Source organism: Pongo abelii, chromosome 10 (assembly GCF_028885655.2).
Source record: "Pongo abelii isolate AG06213 chromosome 10, NHGRI_mPonAbe1-v2.0_pri, whole genome shotgun sequence".
Lineage (NCBI taxonomy): Eukaryota > Metazoa > Chordata > Mammalia > Primates > Hominidae > Pongo > Pongo abelii.
Window position 1 is genome coordinate 104631593 of NC_071995.2, and position 22983 is coordinate 104654575.

The 22983-nt window shown below is 43.0% G+C and overlaps 1 long non-coding RNA gene across 2 annotated transcripts in view; it reads right to left on the reverse strand.

Moving 5' to 3' along the window:
- Positions 1-19586, reverse strand: part of LOC129049340 (uncharacterized) — a 105281-nt gene extending 85695 nt beyond the window's left edge. The window contains exons 1-3 of one of the 2 annotated variants that reach the window (XR_008512378.1): positions 19474-19586; positions 18364-18497; positions 4905-5060 (exon numbers count right to left, since the gene is read on the reverse strand). This is a non-coding gene — a long non-coding RNA (uncharacterized LOC129049340). Of the gene's footprint in view, positions 1-4904; positions 5061-15765; positions 16036-18363; positions 18498-19473 lie in introns of those variants that run through there. The other variant, XR_008512379.2, reaches the window with a different exon arrangement.
- Positions 19587-22983: the final 3397 nt, after the last annotated feature.

Genomic DNA, 22983 nt, shown 5'->3' on the forward strand with positions numbered 1-22983 from the left:
TCGAGGTCGCCAACTTGCCAAGATCACAGGAATCATGACAGAGCCAGGATTCAAGTCCCAAAGCCTATGATCTCAGCCATTGCCTGCAAGGACCTTCACGCCTTTGCCAACCGTATACTCCACTGTGTTCCTTCATGCCCTACCTCGTCTCCTCCCCCAGCACTCTGCACTTGCACAGCTGAGAGGGGAAATGAAGGAAGGAGACTAGGCTAGCCCCACCTGCCTGCCCTGTAACATGCACAAGGCCAAGGCCAAAGCCCTGAGTTTCCCAGAGAACCTGCCGCCAGTGGGAATGAGAAGCGTGAGAAATGGAGCATGGGGAGGGGAGTACCTACCTCCCTCATGTGGTTGTTGTGCGAATCTAGGGAGCTTAAACCCAGTAACAAGTGAAAGTACCAACAATGCTTGGCAAATTGCCAAGGCTTGCTTTAAAGACACTTAATATTCAACAGAATCTGAGCTGGTGCTGTACTACTTGCAACAACTATGCTCTCCTTTTTCTTTACCAAAAGAACCTCGATGTTGTTGATTGAAGCTAGAGGTGACCGTGTGATATAATTCTGGCCAGCGATACATAAGCAGGAGTATGTTGGGGATATCTCGGAATGTTTCTTTCTTCTGACATAAATAAGCATGTCTTCTTTCCTGATTCCTTTCTTCTTTCTTCCTGGAGTGTGGCCAAAGAACTGGAAGTAGAACAGCCCGTCTGATAGCCACAGGTGACCAAGAGGATGAAAGCTCTTCATCAAGGCTGGAGCAGCAGAGGGATAAAGGTGGCTGGGGCTCAGATGGAATCATGGAGGCACTACACCCGGCTTCAAACTCTCTGACCCCAAACTTCTGACCATGGTTGAAAAATAACCCTCTCTTTGGGAAAACCACTGTAGTTGGGTTTCTGATAAGTGTGGACTTACACAATCCTAACTGAAAGTCCTGGTCAGCAAACAGGATGCATCCTCAGCAATCTCTAGAATGTTAATAGGTGCTCGGTAAATGCATGATGAATAAATCAAAGAGTAAATGAATGGATTAGCAACAGAATATACAAGTACTAGATCATACAGAGAAGTTGCCCTTAGGAAAATGTAATACTTACAGCTACATTTACGTGCTCAGCACCTACCATATGCCCTACATTCTCTCAGTAATCTTCACAACTCTTGGAGGTTACTGTTGTCATTTTTATTTCACAGCTCAGGAACTGAGAGGCTTGAGGAGGCTGAGCTAACTTGCCTGGGAACTCATAGCTGGGATGTGGTGGGGCTAGGGTTTGAATCCCAATCTAGGTAACTTTGAAGCTGTGCTCCCTCTCTTAGGCCAAGCTGCTGCCATAATTAACTGCTCACTGGGCACTTGAGCCAATGCTAGTAAATAGTTAGAGAAATTTTGGCTGGAACTCCAGCCTCACAACCCCCAAGCTATATGAGTATGGACAATTCTTTCCTGCCTCTCAGTTTCCTCATTTGTAAGAAAGATAAAAATGGCACCTTCTTCTTCCTAGGCTTGCTATATTAAATGTGACATGCTTACATCAAATGTTTAGCAGAGTACTAGTAAAGGCTCAAGAAATATTGCCCGTCAGCATTACTTTTATCATCATCTTGAAAAACCCCTGCAAGAATCTATGAAAAGAAACAGGGCTGGCCCCAAACAAAAGGCTCCAGAGGAGGCACTGGGATGAGCTGGGGCCTTGCAGCTGTCGAAGCCTTTGTGTTTTTTAACTTTGGGGACTTTGGGCTAACTTCTCCACTGGCATCCCCTTTAGAGCACAGATCATCATAGGTCTCAGAAATGCCTGTTAGATTTCTCTTCCTTGCTTGAAGTTCTAACAATTCGCTGAATTCATTGTCATTCCATGCTGAGGGAGTGTCCCTTGGAGCCTGGAGGCTCACCCCATAATCCCACACAGGTGTCAGACAATGTCTGACGGGCAGAGAACATTGTGCTCCTGTCTGGCTCCCTGCCGGTCCCACCTTAGCACCGGGAGCAGCCTGGGAGTTGGACGTGTCTGAGGCGAGATGTGGGGCCTGATTTGAGTCTGAGATGCTAATCTGCCCAACTGAAGGTTTCACGTCTGTCTGGCATACACAGGCACGCGAAATCTGAAGAGTCAGTTACAGCTCTGAGTAGGCGGGATGGGGTCCCCGGGCATTGAATATAGGTAGGGCCAGATGCCTACCCTGACAAAGCAGGCATGGCAAATCCCACAGGGCCCTGGACCACTCAAGAGATTGAGTGTGGGAAAGAATGAGGCAGGAAATTGTTATATAATGCTGGGTCTTTGGAATCAGGGCTCTGTTTGAAAAGCAGATCTTATGCTTATTATACTTCAGTGGCTTGAAGTATATTACTCAACCTCTCTTAGAAGCAATTTTCTCATGTCAAAGTGGGAAAAATAATAGTACTTACAGTTGTTATGAGTATTAAAGGAGATTTTTAAAAAATTTTTTACTTTATGTTCTGAGATACATGTGGAGAACATGCAGGTTTGTTACATAGGTATACATGTGTCATGGTGGTTTGCTGCACATATCAACCCATCATCTAGGTTTTAAGCCCCGCATGCCTTAGGTATTTGTCCTAATACTCTCCCCTCCCCTTGCCCCTCACCCCCTGAAAGGCCCCGGTGTGTGAAGAGATAATTTAATAAAGCTTTCAGCATAGTGTTTGGAAAATTGTTAGTGCTCAATACATACGATAATCATATTAGCATCTAATATATGTAAGCTGAAAGCTACAAAAGCTCTGAACAATCAGTGAGAAACTGTTGTGTGCTCTGGGAGGGATACTGGACTGTATTTTATATTTTTATTGCTGCTTACATATCCCCTAATGGTGTTAGGACTGAGCAGAAATGGTGCTGTAATTCTTAAACATATCTAATTCTTTTTTTTTTTATTTTTTTGAAATGGATGTTCGCTCATTGGCCAGGCTGGAGTGCAATGACTCAATCTCGGCTCACTGTAACCTCTGCCTTCTAGGTTCAAGCAATTCTCCCATCTCAGCCTCCCAAGTAGCTGGGATTACAGGCGCCCACCACCATGCCCAGCTAATTTTTGTATTTTTAGTAGTGATGGTGTTTCACCATGTTGGCCAGGCTGATCTTGAACTTCTGACCTCAGGTGCTCCACCCACACAAAGTGCTGGGATTACAGGTGTGAGCCACCACATCTGGCCCTCTAATTCTTAAAGTACAAGTTTTGTCAGTGCCTGCTGTCTACTCAGCACTGTTTGTTGTTCTGAATAAATAAAATTATGTGATATAATGCCTGCTTTCAAAGGGTGTTCAATGTAAAGGTAGAAACAACACAAGCAAAGATAAAAATTGTATAAAAATGTAAAGAGCCTAAGATAAGTTCTATCACCAAACACTAATCTGGGTGGCAGTGACCGTAGTCCTTGAGATAATTCCAAAAATACAGAGTTCCAGGAGGAGTGGAAGGAATGCCTCTGCTCTGGCTGGCTCCCAGGTGCCCAGCAGGTAGCCTTTTGTACAGTGATTCAGAGGCCCAGGCTTTTCCCATCTGTTACTCCACAATTCCCCTAGGGCTGCAGAGACTTCTGGATCTCTCCTGCAGGACCACACAGGGGGCTTTCACGGCCCAGCCCAGAAGTGGAACACTTCTTTCCACTAGCACTCAATATTCAGTCACACAGCCATTCCTAACTGCAGGGGAGGCTGAGGAATGCAGTCTAGCCAGGTATCCAGGAAGACTACGGACATCCATGAGCTCTCACAGTCTGTGCCACCTAAGGCAAGACTCAAACCACTCATCCAAGAACAAAACGGATTGAGACAGTTAGCTCTAAAGGCTGACCCCATATGGAGAGCTGTAGGGCCCAACATTGACAGAGATACAGCAGCCTTGGTCGTAATTTTAGAAGAAGTAGGTACCTGAATGGCCGGTTGTACAGATGGAAAATAGCAGTCTGAAACAGAGAACTCCAGGCTGTGACTAAGTCATTAGGAGCACCGTAACCGGAGGCTCTTCCTTCCACCCCATTCCAATCCCCCTGAAAAAAACAAACTGATCCTATGCAGCAAGATCTTTGCCAGTGAGTCACAGAGCGGAGGCACCAGGCTGGAGCTTGAAGGATGCTGCCAAGATGCTTTGACCGTAAAAATGTTTACAACATGGCTCGATTCAGCCCAGACAGGAAAGGGATAAAAAGAGAAAACAAAAGAAGTGTCACCCTGTGGCTGCAGCTGCACACAGACAGATCGCCCCTGGCAAATTGCTGGTCCTGAGCAAACAGCCTTGAGAAGCAGGCAGGGGAGGGAGGTTAAGAGGACTGAACCACAGACACCTTGAACTCAGAAGATCCAAAACCACCCTGTATTCCATTTCCTGGTAAACTGCACCCCCATCTAGTAAGCTGCCTGAGTTAGAAAGGTGGGTGTCATCACTGATTCTCCACTCAGTCACCAAGCCCCGTGGATCTGAATTATCTCTCACATCCCTTCCAATCTACCTACCCCTATATCCCTGCCTTAGCTCAGGGTCCCCCACTTCCTCACCTGGGCTAACAGATCTACAACTTGACTCCAGTTTTCCCTCCTTCCATAATTCATTTAGTCCTCTAACAGATATTTATTGAGCATTCGGACACTAGGATGGTCACAGATACTAGGATATCTGCCTTCCCAATGTCCTTTATCACCTTCTTCCTTACCAACTGAATCCCAGTTTGGTCAGGAAAGTAACATGCACCAACAAAAGAAAATCACCTTCACAGCCTTCTTTGCAAGTAGAGGCTACCTAGGCAGATATCTCTAGAAATGGCATCTTTCCTTGAATGTAAAAAAAAAAGAGGGGGTGGGGAGGCTTCCAAGGAAAAAGCCTTAGCCCTTTTCTCCTTTCAGCATGGAGTATGGACGTGACGCCTGAAGATGTAGCACCCACCTTATAATCATGAGGAAGAATGCCACGTGTGGAGGATGGTGCCGCAGGAATCTGGAAGAGCTGGATCCTGGACGACTTGCTCAAGCAGCTGCACGTTCCTCCTGCCACCTACTTCTGGATATTGTGTTAGGTGGGTGTCTTCATTTCCTGCTGCTGCTGTAACAAATTACCACAAACTTAGTGGCTTAAAACAACATATATTTATCTCTTCCAGTTCTAGAGGTTAGAAGTGCAAAATCAGTTTTTTGGGGTTAAACCTAGGTGTTGGCAGAGCTGGTTCCTTCTGTTTCCTCTGAAGGATTATTTGAGCATTGCAATTGTCAGGCCCTAGGTTGCTGTGAGACCACAGAAAAGAGTAAGTCACCCATCTCCTGCCCTGTGGAGTTCACAGAAGGCAGTCAAAAGCAAATACATAGCTGCAAACACAGATGGCAGACTCTGTGCTAGAGGTCCTCAGCCTGGTTGGAACATCTCCAGCACTGAGCACAGTGCCAGTGCCTGGGACACAGCGGGCAGTGGTATCCTGCCCTTTGTGGAAATCCTTTTCCACAAAGTGGAATCCTTTTCCTTGGCTCTTTTGATTTCTAGTGGCCACGTTTGTGCCTCAGCTTGTGGCCTCTCGCTTTATCTTCCAAGTACATCCCTGCAATCTCTGCTTTCATCATCATGCCTCTTCTCCTCTCTGGCTCCTGCTGCATCCTTGTTTTAAGGACCCTTGTGAGAACATCAGGACAATCAGGATACAGCAGAGACATGAGGATAATCCAAGATAATCCTCCCATTTCAAGAGCCTTAATTTAATCACATCTGAAAAGTCCCTTTTGCCATGTAAGGAATCATATTCCCAGGTTACAAAAATTAGGACAAGGACATCTTTGAGGGCCATTATTCAGCCTACCACAGGAGGAAAAAACAAACTGTTTACTTGTATCAACTACTATTTTAGCATTGCCTACGGCTCCCAACTCAGAGTTGAAGGTGACCAGAGCTGATACCACTGCCCGCTGTGTCCCAGGCACTGGCACTGTGCTCAGTGCTGGAGATGTTCCAACCAGGCTGAGGACCTCTAGCACAGAGTCTGCCATCTGTGTTTGCAGCTATGTATTTGCTTTTGACTGCCTTCTGTGAACTCCACAGGGCAGGAGATGGGTGACTTACTCTTTTCTGTGGTCTCACAGCAACCTAGGGCCTGACAATTGCAATGCTCAAATAATGTTGGTTAAGCAATGAACGCAAAAGCTCAACAATGAACGCAAAACTCAGCAATGAACACAAAAACTCAGCAATGAATGCAAAAACTCAGCAATGAACGCACGACTCAGCTACCAACTCCTAAAGACAAAAGCCTAAGTTAATTCTAAGCATCACTGAATAGAATTGTGGAGGCTATTGATTAAACACTCTGTCCCAGCAATCCCCAAAAAGAATTCCATGGAACAGATGCTGGATAAAGCAAAGGTGGAAGGTTCCCTGAGACAAAAATGTTTCGAAAATCCATATGACTGCCTCTTAAAGTTTCAACTCTGAGATGTTCCATAATGAAGAAATCTGCTTAACTTCAACTCACCATTTCCCAAGCTTACTTGGTACAATATCTATTTTTACCTTGAACACACATTAATCTCCTATGGAAACAGGGTTCCTTGGCACACACTTTGTGAAGCACTGCTCCACCCTTCTCAGGACTGGTCTGGGAACTAGGTCAGTCCAAGGCCTGCAGGTGGATTCAGCAGGTGATCAGGCTAAAAGTGGACTAAAGCTGCCAAACATAGGAGCAGCCATTGTCAGGAAGGGCTTTGGGGTGGAGCTGGACTTCCAAGGCTGGGTGGCACTTGTCCTGGCATTGGGGAAAGGGGATACAGTCCACATTTACCCCAAAGCCTGTTTGGCTTATTCCAAAAGGCCCAAGTACAGATTCAATGAACCCAGAGGAACAGTGTCAAGCAAGGGCACCCAAAGGCATTTTTCTTGAATGCCCTGATCCCAAGCCAGCTGACCATTCCCTGGCTACCTCCAGCCAAATGGCAGCTAGAGCATGAGGACCTGATCCCCTCCTCCACAACAGCCTTCCTAGATGGGGACTTCCTTTGCTCTGCTGTAAGAATCCATGTGACTCTGTGGCCCCTCTGCATTCAGATACATCTGCGTTAAGAGAATGACTGCTCTCTGCTTTCGCTTAGCAGCCAGCCTTGACCAGGCTCCAGGGAAGTCCCTCACCCCTCCCACCTCATGCACAAACATTTTCTGGTCTGCCTCAGGGCTCTGTATTCATTAAGGGACATTTGTCTATGAAATAACAAAGCTCAACACGATGTTGAAGATCCTCTTCTGTGGTTTTCATATTGATATCTGCAGAGCCCTGGGGGCTCATCAGGGACACCCTGGGGTCCACTAATACAGACATGGGGCAGCTGCTGGAGGCTCCACTTTCACCATTTTTGTATTGAACTCCACGAATGTTCATATCAGTGAAAGAATTCATTTGTATCCCATATAAATAACATTTTAAAAATTTCAAACCACATTCCCTTGGTCAAGGTCTTTGTATTGCAGATAGGAAAACTGAGTACAAGAGAAGGAAAGTAAGCACCCAAGGCTGCAGAGCAAATTAAAGGCACAGTTAGAAGAGACTCCAGGTCTCTTGACTCCCAGTTTCCATCATACTGTGTGGTTCCCAGCATGGGTGGCACCAGACCAGAATAGAGCATTTGACGCAAAATCTTTAAGAGACATACTTTTTTTCCCCCAATTCCCCAAATTTACTACATTGATAGGTAGGAATTTTAACTTTTGTAGGATATAAAAAGTGGCATAAAATAGACTTTCACAAATAAATTTGGATTGCAATAAGGAGCATGCTTCCTAAAGGAACTCCCCAGGGACCCCATTTGGTAAGTTAACTACTTTACCTTCCCTCTATTGGAAGGTTCTACTGGCTATAAAATGAATTTTCATATAAGGATCTCCTTCCATCCTCCAACCCTCCCAAACCCTATCCACCTCTCTTCTCACCAGCTTCTTGGTCATTTTTTAGCAACATTACCCTAGCCAAGGAAAGAAAAGTATTTTTAATCCTGAGAAGGCTTAAAACATGGAATATGTCCTGTATGTACATATTCCAAAATAGTTAAGCACTTTCCATCCCACAAAGAGTAGGTACTAGCCCAGTCTACTTCCTGATCCAACCCTTCTCCCCCACCCACCATCTCCAACTCAGGATAAATCAATAAAAAGGACTCTCTTTACTTTTCAGAACACATGGTAAAGAGAATATACATCTATAGGAAATTTAAGACACAGTAATCCTCAATTTGTCAACTTCAGGACTTTTGTCAGGAAAGGCTTTGTGAAATTTCAGTAGGGTCACGGGACCCACCATTTGTTTCAATCGAGCATGCACTCTCTCCTACTCCTTTCCTGCACCCTTCTCGCTTTGACGACTCTCTTATTTGGGTACAAATTAACCATTTGTTTTCAGGGAAGTACACTCTCTACGAGACTGGAATTGTGGCCGTAAAACAAAATGAGGATCTGAAGCTCAAAATGGGTAAGTAACCTACTCAAGGTCACACAGTAAGTAAGGAGTGAAGCCCAAATTCAGATCTGGGTTTCAGACTCCAATGCTCATATTTTCTCCACTTGGGCCTTAGCCTCCAAGACATGTAATATTAACAACATGGTCTAACATTCTTGGAGGTCTTGCTATGTGCTAGGCACTGTGCAAAACTGCTGTCCTGGAAGAAGTATAAAAATAAACACACCTCAGCAAGGAAAAGGAGGACCTTTTGGATTTTCAATCTCTCTCTGTCCTTCAGTTGAGACATGCAAAAAACAATCATCCATCTCTGGAACTTACAATTGAATGGTATAAGATCCACAGACACAGGCAACCAATTGAATAGCCATCTTTATAATCTGACCTCTTGAATTTGAAAGAAAGAAACATGATCCTTTTAACTCTTCAGATGTCTCCCAGCATATCACATCCTGTGCTCTTGCCAGATCACAGAAATAAATGGCAACATCACTTTCACAGTACCTGTCTGAATACTGGATGTGGACTGCATCCTAGATATTACCTCCCCCCATGACAATCAAGAATACCAGATATTTTAGGAGAGTTCCAGATTCAGCCATCTGTCCTGTTATCCACATAAGTGGGTTGTTGAACCATGCAGTTACCATATAAAAACCCCACAGATCTGCTCAAATAGTTAACGTGAACCTCATGTCACCAAAACCTATAGTTTCAGTATGGGCTTGAACTTGCCCCTGGAATTGCTTGAATTTATGACTATTTCAGAGGGGTCGGTTTTCAAGTTGCAGTTCAGGATCTCAGAGGCTGGCATGAACCTTTTCTCTCTTTAACAGGTTGGTTTCAGAAATCAAAGATTCCAAAGATTGAAGTGTCATCTGTGTTTTGTTGGCAAGTATCTACTTAATCACTACTTCATTGCCTGAGGAGAGACTCATAATGTGTGCATGTATTCCAAAAGAATTTGGTTTCCCAGTTGGCAATAAATATCATAAGTTTCCAAAATGGGCATGTTGAGGCATTTGACATATCACGCTGCAGATCTAAGAACAAGACAAAGGGTGTTTGTATGCCAGAACAGAATGGTGGGGAAGCTAAGGACACCCAAAGTTCTCTCATCTAAAGATACTTCACTGCCACCATTTCCATTTTACTACCTTAGTCACCAAAAATTCTACCCACCATGAATGTCCAGGCCCCCCTTCCCTTAGGTTAAAGCAATCCTAGTGTATACATCAGTGATGAATATTCACTGGGCTTCAGGACCCAGGAAAGCCAGCCAGAGGGAAAAGTATTTATGCAAAGGCTAAGGCATAGTCAATCAAAAATGTAAGAGTTAGTTTATAGGGATCAGAAGAGGAGAAGCAACTGCACATTCAGTGTTTCTCTAGCTCCAATTCTACTAGAGAAATTGTTCCAATCTTCCTAGAAAAAATGCCAGAACTTGTTCTCCCTACACTGTCCTTTAACCCCTTTGGAGTCACTAGACAATATCAGATGTGCACAGGAACAAGCCTTCTATTGCTCTTTCACTTCTGCCCCATCAGGAATATTTGCTGTCCCCACTTCTGCTGTCCCCAAAGCCACCTCTAGCTACCTTGTCATTATCACTGCTAGCCTTAGTCTCCTAGCCTTGCCAGAAAGACCTCCTTCCACTCTATTCTCAGCACTCATTTCCTGAAAACCCAATCAAGAGCCTCTCAGTGTTGGGTTGGAAAAGTGACACATATCTGATGTATTGAACATCACTCACCCTCTTATGACTGTCTCATGCCCCTGAAACAAACCTATGTACCTCTACTATTTATCTAGGGTGAATTCTAATACAGAGTTTTTCTTGATTCCTCCTATAACCCACCCCACTGTCCTTCCAAGCTCATCTGAATAATGTTTCCATTATCTCATTTAATCACCACCGCAACAACACAAGATAGATTATCTCTATGTAGGTCATCCCTTACATCCCTGGTGTTTCTCTAAGACACACCACCATCCTGGGAGTAAAATGAGGCAAGTTAAAAAGATTAAACTGCATGTCTCTGATTTTAGCCACCCCTCCCCTCTTTCAAGATCTCAGGTACTCCTGAGAGTTCCCTCTTCCAAGGGGGCCACTTCTCCCGTGCTCACAAACGAGCTTCACCGTCCTCCAGTTACCAGACTTTTGCTGCCTTTAAACCAATTTAAAGGACCAGATTTATAATAGAATAATGTCACAGAGGGTGCTGTATTGGCTTACCACTACCACCTCCAGTGCTGTCTTTTACTTCTGCCCCCTGAATCCTCCCAAGCTCTTAGTGCCTGCAGTGGCCATCAAATTTGTCAACATGCCACAATGTCAGTCATTGGGAAATCATGACCAAACTAGCCAGGATTCTTAGGGTGGCAAGTGACAGACACCCAAGTCAAGGTGAATAAGCAGAAAAGGGACGTTTTTAGGTCACATCACTGAAGAAACTTGGGGTAGTGCAGTATTCAGGAATCTCGGTCCCCTCCCTCTCTCCTCTCTGCTCTGTTTTGTGCTAGCTTTATTCCCAAACAAGCTCCCTCCTTATGGTGGCAACATTGGTCAGTGTGACTGTCAGCTCCAAATTTATTGCTATGCATAGCAGGAAAAAGGAGAAAATAGTTTTGGAATAATAATCATGGCAAGGTCTCTGATTGCCTCAGTTTGTGTAACATACTCATCCTTCAACCAATCACTGTGACCAGAAGAAGATAAACTTTAGGTCATCTGCCCACCCCTGGGAACACACATAGTTATAGGAGAGTGTTGGTTTCACCTAAACTAAATAGAATAGTTTCCACAGAGGAAAGAAAGATTCTGTCACTAAAATAAGAGGGAGAAGAATGCCAGGAAAGCAAAAGCAAGATATTCCCAAATAGACTTCATTCCAAGATCTTACATCTCTCTTTACTCCTTTAGGCTTGCTGAGAAACTGGGGTAAAACAAGATTTGCAAGTATGGGAGTGAGGACATCAGTGGACACTGTGTGAAGAGTGGGACCTGGAATATCAGGAGAAAAAGTAGGGACAGCTGTTGATTCCAATTCAAATTGGCCTTGGACAAGTTTCTCTACCTGGGCCTCTGATCCTCATTCATGAGCAGATTGGTCTAAATCATTGCCTTAACCCATGGCCCTTGATCTCACCAAAGCTTCATAATTGTTCTATGATCAAACTTGAGCACTGAAATATTAAAACCTATTTCCATGCTGCTCTTCTTAACTATGCCCAGATATGAACATTTTAGCAGCTCAGAAGCAATGCCAATAGTCTTGCTGACAATCTTTCAGTCAAAAATTTGTCCTCTGAGTTAAAAGATGTTTATTACATCTTAGAATCAATAAAGCAGTTCTCCTTTTCAAATATGTTGATATATATATAATATATATAACAATATGTATATGAATACGTTCCATAAACCTTCACAATTTTTCTAAGTTGGTCATCATGCAGAAACGTTGTTCCAATTAAACAAGATGGCCCCAAATTCCTTCCTTCTCTAAAAAATCTATGGTTTTATGGTTTCTTTTCAGTTGGAAAATGGTGTCACCTCTCAGTATTCTACACCTATGAGAAAACCAATTTTTATCATAGAATCATAAATGAACACCTCAATCTATCTTATGGCAGTTTTAGCCGATTAAAAGTATGATGCCATTAAAAAAGGAAAAAAGCACAATGCCTAAACTTCATACTTATGAGGATGGCTATAATAAAAAAAGACAGATAATATAAGTGTTTGGGAGGATTGGAACCTTCATACAGTGCAGGCAGGAATATAAAACGGTGTAGCCACTTTTGTAAACAGTCTGGCAGTTTCTCTAAATGTTAAACATAGAGTTACCCTATCAGCCTGCAATTTTATTCCTAAGTATAAACCTAACAGAAATCAAAACATATGTCCACACAAAAACTTGGACATGAATGTTCAGAGCAGCATTATTCACAATAGCCAAAAATTGGAAACAATCCAAATGTCTATCAACTAGTGGATTAATAAATAAAACACAGTAATTCATACAATCAAATACTATTAGGCCATAAAAAAGAATGAAGTACTGATACGTGCCACAGCATGGATGAACCTTGAAAACATTATGCTAAGTAAAAGAAATGAGTCACAAAAGAACACATATTGTATGATTCCATTTATATGAATTGTCCAAAACAGGCAAATCTATAGAAACAGAGAATAGATTAGTGGTTGTCAGGTGCTGGACGAAGGGGATAAACAGTAAATGACTGCTAGTTGGTATGAAGTTTTTTGGAGGAGTGATGAATATATTCTAAAATTGATTGTGCATTGTGCTGGTGGTTGTACAGGTCTATGAGTATACTAAACACCATTCAACTTTACACTTTCAATGGGTGCGCTGTATAGTATGTGAATTACAGCTCAAGAAAGCTTTTTTTTTTTTTTTAAGTATTGTGACTAAGATCTGGTTGGCAAACAAATTAATACTGCTTGTCAACTACATTTAATTAATGAGAGGATATGAGGATTTTTTTTCCCTGCACAATTTCCATTCCCCCTTCTGCTATGCTATGATATATTTTTTTCCTCTAATTGCCTCTTTTTTTTCCTTGTAAGTTTTTATTTCTATAGGTTTTTGTGAATAGGTGATATTTGGTTACATGAATAAGTGCTTTAGTAGGGATTTGTGAGATTTTGGTGCACCTGTCACCCGTGTGGTATATACTGAACCCGATTTCTAGTCTTATTCCTCATCTGCTTCCCACCCTTTCCCCCGAGTCCCCAAAGTCCATTGTGTCATTCCTGTGCTTTTGCATCCTCATAGTTTAGCTCCCACTTATGAGTGAGAACATAGGATGTTTGGTTTTTCTAGTCCTGAGTTACTTCACTTAGAGTAATAGTCTCCAATCCCACCTAGGTTGCTGCGAATGCCATTCATTCATTCCTTTTTATGGCTGAGTAGTATTCCATCGCATAAACATACCACAGTTACTTTATCCACTCATTGATTGATGGGCATTTGTGCTGGTTCCACATTTTTGAAGTTGCAAATTGTTATGCTATGATATTGTTTGGGAGGAAGCACTGCACAGCATTTCCCATTTTATGTGTTACCTGTGAAGCTGCCTTCATCATTTCTACCCCTCTAGACTCTAAGGAGGGAACACATGACCAGGCTAAGCCAGTCAGCACATACCCTTCCCTTGGTGACAGTGATCAGTTCAGCAACAAGCACATGATGCTGTGGGTGACAGTGATTGGCTGAGAGATAGGCATGTGACTCAAATTAGACCAATCAGAGCTAATGAGACTCATCCAGTTGATTTTATTTGAGCTCTTGGGGGTCTCACCCTTCTCTTTCTCCAATGGCTGTGAGTCTGAATGGATGTACAGGGTGCAGTTAACAGCTCCTTGCAAGCATGAAGAAGCAGCCTGGGAATGATGGCAATACAGAATTAAGTAGAACTGAGAGAGGGAAACAGAGTTCTGCCTGCAAGTCATTTGAGCCCTGATTCCTGCCATGCCTGCAGCCAGATCTTTCCTCTGTACTGTCCCATTATAGAAACTATAAAGTTCCCCATTCTGCATAAACTAAAATGGGTTGGGTTTTCCATGTCTTGTAGCCAAGAGAATCCTAAGTGAAAGAAATAGAGAATGGCTTTCCTAAGCACTGCCTTGAGAAATTGAAGGACACCTTTCTTGTATATTGAAAGAGGGCTCAACTGACTAGAAATTTCTATCCTTGGGGTAGGACCAGAGCTGGGACAGGGAATGTTGGCAACTATGCCACATAGTGGAGGAAATAAAGCCAAAACTGTGTGGTGGTAAATGTCTTGTCTTTAGCGCCACAGATTATTGATAATTGATCATACTCCAATCTCCCCACAGAGAAAATGGATTTAGAAATATTTCCAACTCCCACTGCCCAGCAAAATACGGTTGGCCAATGTTTCCCCAGGATATCAGGAAAGCCAGTGCAGTCAGATTCCATCTGATTTGCAAAGCACCAGGTCTTGTGAACACTAATGTGCTGATCAGCTTTCAAAGAACCAACCAAGCCGCAAGCCAAAAAAAAGGAGACTTACATGGGCTTTATCAATCAGTTATCCTTCTGATTAGTATTTAGTTGCACTTTGAGCATTAATTCCTTCAATACAAGTGAACACTTGCAATCCATATGAATATACTCACCCTATAAGGAGATTTGTATTAAGGTAAATACCTGAAGTATTCATGATATTGTGAAACTCAAATCTCCCAAATGAACAATTGAGGTCTTATACACAGCTCAGGAGATAAAGCACCTCAATGGCCTTCTTTGAGGTATGAAGGCTGTGGGCCTATTCACCTTCAAGTTTTGGATTTGACTCACCTTTGGGATTTGAGGATCTAAGCCAAGTTTGTCTACACACAAAACCATGGCTTCTTCACCAGTGTTCTCTGATGCCTGAAACAGTTCCTAGAACAAATTAGGCAGCCAAAAAATGTTTTTAGATTTTTTTCCCTTCTCTTCTAGAAGAAACTCCAACGGTCAAAAGGTCTGTTGCCTGACACTCAGACCAATCCTAGACGATTAGCCTTTGGAAAATCAAACTAGAACAATAAAGGGAATTCATTAGCTCATGTAACTGAATGGCCCAAGGATGGTAGAAGCTTCCAGCAAAGCTTAATCCAGGACTGTATTTTGAGATCAGGACCTGGTTTCCCTCTGTCCTTTTTTTGTTTGTTTGTTTCTTAGCTTGTTGTTAGTCCATTTTCTTTGATGTTGGTTCCATTCTCAAGTAGTCTCTCCCCTCATGGTGTCAAAATGACTGAAAACAGCTCCACAGCTACATGATCCTTCATTCACATCCAACAGAAATAAGACACTGTGTCTCAGCATTTCCAACAATGGTTTTAAGATTTCCTTGGATTGGATTGGCTTAGATCATGTGCCCATATCTGAGCCAATCATGATGTTTATAAAGAGGGCTGCATGCTGATTGGCCCAAGTCAGAGTCTATTCTTGAAGCTAGGAAGAATGTCAGTCTCACTCAGATCACATGACTGGGGAAGTTGGGGTACAGGAGGCAAAGAAAGTGGGGCATGATGGGTAGCCCCATTTTATATATGAAGCAATAGAAAACCAGAGAGGTTTCATCACTCACCCAGAAAGGCACAGTGAGTTCAGCAAGAGGAGAAACTAGACCTCCAGCCCACTGCCCAAAACAGTCTTATTCTTTCCTCTCTGTGTTTAACTTACTCCCAACCAAAACTGTACAAATATCATCCTGTATTTTTCTACTTCTATCATTTTATGAAGAAAAGACAGAAATACTTTAAGGTGTTTCTAGGGGAAAGTAACTTACTTGCAGGTGCACTCCATTCCTTAGGATCAGGTTCAACAATATTCAGGAACAAGCAACAACAACAACAACAAAAAGGTCCCAGGAACCCAATCCATAGACCAACTCAGTCATCCCAGCCACACAAAGCAACACAAAATGACTGGCAGAGTGAACAAAAGAAAGCCCTCACTAGGGCCCTGGGGCTGACTCCAGATTTGAGGGAGGAGGCTGGAGGCCAGAACTGCCTTTTCTTTGTTCCCAATTCTCCACAAGGCTATTTGCATTTCATTGTGGTCCTGGATGATTTAAGGAGCCCAGTGAAAACCCTTGGATGTGGTTAGGACATTCATGCTCCAGTGATAAATAATGTGACCAATGTGTATGGCCTAGAGTCACTGTATTATCAAAGAGCTCCTTGGAAACTAGGCAAATGGTAGGGCTTTCTTTTTCCCCTCCTGCTTGTGACTGGTTTATTAATTAATTTATTTATTTTTCATCTACTTTATGAATTGATTTCTTATCCTTTTCCAAGCATATAATACCATCCTAGGGATGGACACCCATCCTGTCTTTACAACCAGATCCTTTCAATACTGCTGTTCCGCCAGAGCTTTGATCAGCGGGTCAGAGTTGAAAGAAAAAGATGAAGGCCCCTTTCCCATCTTTTTCTCCTCACCAACCTCTCCAGACACATTTCCCACCCCCCTGACCCCCCGACTCTCCGCCCAAAGAAATCTCCTGGTTTACTTCAAAGGCAGGTCTGCATCCAAAAGAGATAATATTGATGGGGAGTGGGGGTAGAAGGGAGAAAGTAGAGAGGAAGGAGAGGGGTCTCTGGACAGGGAGGGAAGTGAGACAGATGGGCACAGAGCCTGCTGTCTGAGCCTAACTTGTTACTGGGAGGCAGGCCAGGCTGGGAGGACTCAGGCCTTCATATGTGAGGAGGCGTGACAGTGAAAACTCAGCAGTCCAGGCTTATCTTTGCTGGCAGAGAAATCAGGTTTGGACAGATCTGAAGAGAATGACTACTGGTTATTTCTGGAACAGCTTCTTAGATTTGCTGCCATGTCTGTCATGGTGGTTAAGAGCTGGGGTTTGGGAGTCTGGGTTCAAATTCCAGCTCTTTCACATTTTAAATGTATTCAGTTGAGCAAATCTTTTCTTCTCTAAGCCTCGGACTTCTTGTCTCATCTGGTAGAGGAGAGCAATGTCCTTCCTGTAGTCCCAGCAAACCAACAATTAGGGTGAACTGAGCATGCTGCTTTCCAAAGACAAGGCTACCATCGTGACCAAACACCTCACCCTCTTTCTGTATGGATATGAAAATCGGTGGGGAGAGAACTTTATCTCCTTTGATGACCTGAAGTCTTCCAAGCCTCAAGTTGTCAAGAGAGTGAGGATGCAGGATTAAGGAGGATGCAATTTGCCAGAAAGAAAGGACTATCATGAGGTACATTCACAGATGGATAAGGATGGAGATAGCCCAGGATCTGAGCTGACACTTTCAACTTGAATTTTCACCAACCCTTCCTCACCACTATGAGCCAGATGAAAGAATGAGCCAAACTAGATTCTGGGTTTCCAGAATATCCACTCAGCTACAGCAGGGGTAGAGCACGAGATCCTCAGTTACAAGCAGGTGCCTGAACACAAGTCTTTTGTCCACTCGAACTAGAGATACTTGTGTGTGTCCGAGACAAGGTGACAAGTATCCTGGACATAGGGATCATAATAGTATTGTCTTCTTATAGATTTTAGGATCCAGTAAGATAATGTGGGCATACAGCACTTTGAACCATGCAAGGCATAGAGTGCATACTCAAGAAATGGTAGCTGTCATTAACATTTCAAGAGCTTTTGCTTTGTTTTGTTTGAGACAGAGTCTCAACAGACAGAGTCTCGCTCTGTCACCTAGGCTGTAGTGCTATGGCGAGATCTCGGCTCACTGTAACCTCTGCCTCCCAGGCTCCAGCAATTCTCCTGTCTCAGCATCCCAAGTAGCTGGGATTACAGACACCTGCCATCATGCCTGGCTAATTTTTGTATTTGTATAGAGACAGGGTTTCACCATGTTGGCCAGACTGGGCTTGAACTCCTGGACTCAGGTGATCCACCCACCTCAGCCTCCCAAAGTGTTGGGATTACAGACGTGAGCCACCGTGCCCAGCTTTCAAGAGCTTTCAGTGTGCTTCATTTAAATGGTAAGTTCCTTCAGAGCATTCTCTGTTCAAGGTGGAAAAATTAGAACACAACTCAGACTTCAAATATGTCCCTCCCTCATTTCGCATGGTGGCTTTTTGGGCACTGACGCTGGTAGTGTTTTCTTTTCCACTGTCCTATCATCATAGAACTTGGCTTTGTGACATTGTAAAAGTCTTTTCTGCCAGGATAACCAATTAGGCATTGAAGGATGGAGGAGTCTGGCACTCAAGGGTTTATTTTTTCCATTTGTCTTTCAAGGGCAGTGATGGTGGCTTTCCAGAGCCACAGTGGCTCCAGCTGTGTTAGCCCCTCCAAACGAATGATTTACAGACATGTTTTTAGGGGTACCTTGCCCACTCTGTGGGTTCAGCATTGCCTAAATCACGTGCTGACTTCTTTTTGCCATTTGTTACATACCTGGACCCTTTGTGTCCTTCCTCTAAGCTGTCATCCTGTGGTTATTCGGCAATTGCCAACTGGTTTTTCATATTAGCCCAAGAAAAACATCATTAGGAAGGGCAGGTCTGTGGCCAAATCCATTGCTTAATGGTCTGCAAAGCCAAACAGAAATAAATTGGAGGTATCTAAGCTGAAGGCCTCTCTGCTAGCAGGAAAAGTGAAACTCGACACTTGAAACATGAAAAATGGCAAGGCTGCCATTGCCACACTGCAGAAAGTTTCCTCTTAATAAAGTCACTTATAGAAATGTACTGTTTCTCCTGAGGTGTTCTTATAAAGTTGGTCTAAAAAGGAAGGCCATTTTCTCTACAAGGTAAAGTAATCATGTTCTCGGTTTTCATTAAAATCCTCATTCGCCACAGAACTGACTCTATTTCTTCTTAATGAGGCTGCAATATTATAAAGAAGGCAACTCAGCACCATCTCCCATTGGGTCGCTCTTTCTTCCCTTCCTGCCACTCCATTTCTCCCTTCTTCAGTGCTCACCCATCTTTCCATCACTGTCCCACTCCTGCTTCCACCACCCCTCCCCTTACTGCACTGCCTCACTCCTGCCTTGCTATGGCTTGAATATCTGTGTCCTCCCAAAATTCATATATTGAAAATTTAATCCCCAGTGCAACACTATTAAGAGGTAGGGCACTTAGGAGGTGATTAGGCCACGGGGACTTGCCCTCATGGATGGGATTAGCAACCTTACAAAAGGGCTGGAGGGAACTAGTTATGCCCTTTTTTGCCTTTCTGTCCCTTAGACATGTGAGGACACAGCATGCATCCTCTCTGGTGGAGAAGGCCACGAGGCACCATCTTGAAAGCAGAGACCAGGCCCTCACAGGCATAGAATCTGCCAGAGCCTTGATCTTGGACTTCCCAGCCTCCAGAACTGTGAGAAATAAGCCTCTATTCTTTATAAATTACCCAGCCTGAGGTGTTTTGTTATAGCACTAGGAATGGGGTAAGACACATCTCAATTGCCCCACCTCTACCTCTACCACCTCACCACTACCTCCACCACCTTATCCTTACCTCTACCATCCCACCACTACCTCCACCATTATTCACACCCACCTTCACTGCCGCACAATCCCATGGATACAAAAGTAGAAAATCCAGTTCCCTTCAATGGTAACACTCAGGCTGATATCAAGCATCTTAATAGTATAACGTAGAGATGACAAATTCTGAAGAAAGAAATGATGACCCAAGAATTTTATGACCAAGGAAGTTGTACTTCAAATTCAAAGGCAACAGCCAAGTTATAACACACACACAAGCACACACATCACACAAATCAGAGATGTAGCACTAATGAGCCCTTTGAAATAAATAAAAAAGACTTATTAAATCCAGCCAACCAAAAGATGAGTCAAAATAAAGAACTCAGACAAACAGATTAAAAATGTTTTAAAATAGGTGGTGAACATTAATATATCAGAATATAAAACTAAAGCTATTTAGCTACAATGATTGCCACTTAAAATAATATGTAAAAAATAATCATATAACATAAAAATTGAGACATCGAGTATGTAGGTGAAGTGAAAAAGTTATAATTTCTTAGAGTGCCATGTTAGGGAATTCATAGATAAGCCTAAATTTAAAACTTAAAAAAAAATCTGCAACCCCAACATGTTCATTTGTTTAATAATCTTTATGTTTTAGCTTCAGTAGGCTCTTTTGGGAACTTATCACCAGTTGTATCATAAATATTTATTTGAAATTTTAGTAAGTCTCTGTTTCCTTTCCTTCTATGAAATAACAGACTATTTAATTTAATACATTTTGTTTTAATAAAGACATCCATGGAAGATTCCTATATTTTTCTCTCTATTGTTTTATCCATGTGTGGAGAGAGGATGAAATTATGATTACAGGGGTCGGAGGTGGTTATTTCTATGTGATGAGATTGGGGATCACCTTTAGTTTTCTTCTTTGCACTTTGCTGTGCTGTGTGACTTGTTTTAATCATTATCATGTACCATTTTACAAAGATATTACTATTAAAGAAAATTAGAATGTGAAATTTAACAAAGAAGAGTGACCGATGCCTTCTCTCCAGCTCCCTGGACCCCTCTCCAACATGCCAGAGGGGCCCTCGGGAGCAACAGGGATTGTCAGGCTAAAGGATGTTCTGTCCGAACATTGTCTTCTGAACTATTTCTATCTGCACCAGAGATGGATTTCCTAGCAACTCAACTCATGAACTCCCCCTTGCACACACCAACATGGGCCTGGAAAAGTTAATGTCTAATGTTTCTGTATTGCAGGAAACTGGCATGAGCACACACATCCATTCAGAGGAGGTGAAAGTGGAGTGACTGATGCTAGAATCCCCACCTTCTGAGTCAACGGTCCAGAGAACAAGGCCAAAACAGCCACAAATACTTTTCAGGCTTCAAGATCAAATTTTTTATTCTTGAATGATCCAAACACTTTAAGAAAAATAAAGTTTCTAGAGGAAATCAACAAAAGTGAAAAAAGAAACTTGTTTCAACCAAAATTTAATGACACATGAGGTGTTTGGGTGCACCGTATTTGGGACAAGTAGAAAGGGCTCAGCACCTGCTGTTAGGGAGGCCTCCAGTATGTCTCAGGTGCCCAGATGTTCCAGGCAATGTGGGGGCAGAGATTCAGAGGCACGATCAGAGCAGCCTTCCAAGAAGAATCTGTTAGTGCCCCCTACAGAATCCCAACATGAGGAAAACAACAATGTCTTTAATGCATGCACTAAGCACTTCATAGTCATTAAATCCCATTCAATCTTTACAACATCCTTACAAGGTCAGTGCTACTATTGTCTGCATTTTACACATACAGAAACTGAAGCTCAAACAGTTTAAGCAATGTAGCCAAGGTCACACAGCTAATATTGGTTGGCCTCAGGATTTAAAAACAAGTAACTGGTGACCTACTCAATCTTGACAGCATTCCTAAAAAGGACAGGAGAGTGAATTCAACAAAACTGACTAGCTCAGAGAGAAGCACAGTGGTAGCTGGGGTCCAATCAGACAAGAGTCTATTGTGGGCAACAAAAGCCCAGAATCAGCAGGCAGAGATGTGGGCCCGATTTCTAACCCAAAGCCCAATTTATACAGCCTGATGGGTCAGGGAGAGGTACCTATTCCTCATGATAGCATGGTAGCTAAAAGGATATCAAAGCATCTGGCCCCAGTGAGTCAAAGGCCAAGATTATCACATGACCCAAGAAGCCTCTTGAACTTTCTGGAGATATAAACTCCATGTCGAATTTAACATAAGCCCTGTCTTAAATTAAGCTTCACTCCAATAGCATACATTAAAGGTGGCTGGATGGTTGGGTCACCCAAGGCTGGGTCATGAGGACAAGACTGGTATGTCTTATTCCCACAGTGAATTGCAGCTCTCAAAATTGCATTATCCAAAGGTGCTGTCTGTCCATTTTCTGTAGCTGTTGTGATCCCATCTCTCTGGCAACCTTAAGCATGTTGTTCCCTACAGCCACAGCTGGGCAGGGGGAAACCAGCAGTTACTCTGAGAAGATAACTCTTCTAGCACCTTACTCCTGCTGGGGGAACATCCTGACTCCAAAGCCACTACATATTGCCATGGTAGCTGTGAAGTGAACAACCCCAGGAGGTGCCATTCACAGAGACTGAAATGGGAATGATGCCTCTTGGAGCTGTGTGACATGGTGGCCCTGGATTCTTGCCAACTTCTGCAAAGCCAACCTCAATTCATCCTTCATGACCCAGCTCAAGTACCCTCTCCTCTCTAAACACTCCCCCGGCCTCCACCCCAAGCAGTAATAGTAACAATTATAATAACTGGCATTTACTGCACACTAGGTAGCTGCCATGCAGTGCACTAAACACTTTACATGCATTAGCACATGTCATAGTTATCACTATTTTCTCCATTTTATAAATGATGAAACCAAGGCTTTGAAAGCTGGAGTTACTTGCTCAAAGTTCCAGAGCTAGTAAGAGGCAGGATTCAAATGAAGCAGGCTGACTCTGAAGCCCAAGCACTCACTGTCCACTCTGCCAGCTGTGCCCTCTTTTTACTTTGCAATAAAGTCGAACCTCTATATCTGCATGCTCTGTATCTGTGGATTCAACAACTGCAGATAGAAAATATTTTTAAAAAGAATAAAACAAATAAAAAACAATATAGTATAACAACTATTTACATAGCATTTACATTGTATTAGGTACTATAAGTAATCTAGAAATGGTTTAAAGAATGTACGTAGGTGATAAGCAAATACAATGTCATTTTATATCAGGGACTTGAGCATCCACAGATTTTGGCATCCTCAGGGATCCTGAAGCCAGTGCTCTGCAGAGACCAAGGGACATCTGTACCTACCTGGAATCCACTGTTCTCCTAGCACCTATCATACTTGGATGCACTAACTTGTTTATGATCTGTCTCTTCTACTAGACTGTGAGCTCTTTGGGATGAAGGATCCTATCTTATTCTATCTTATATACCCTAGTATCTACTAAAGAGTTGGAACACCAGAACTGTTTGATAAAAGCGTACATGCATGTGTGGTGATGGCCACTTGGCATAGACCGTTTCTACTCTGATTCCATT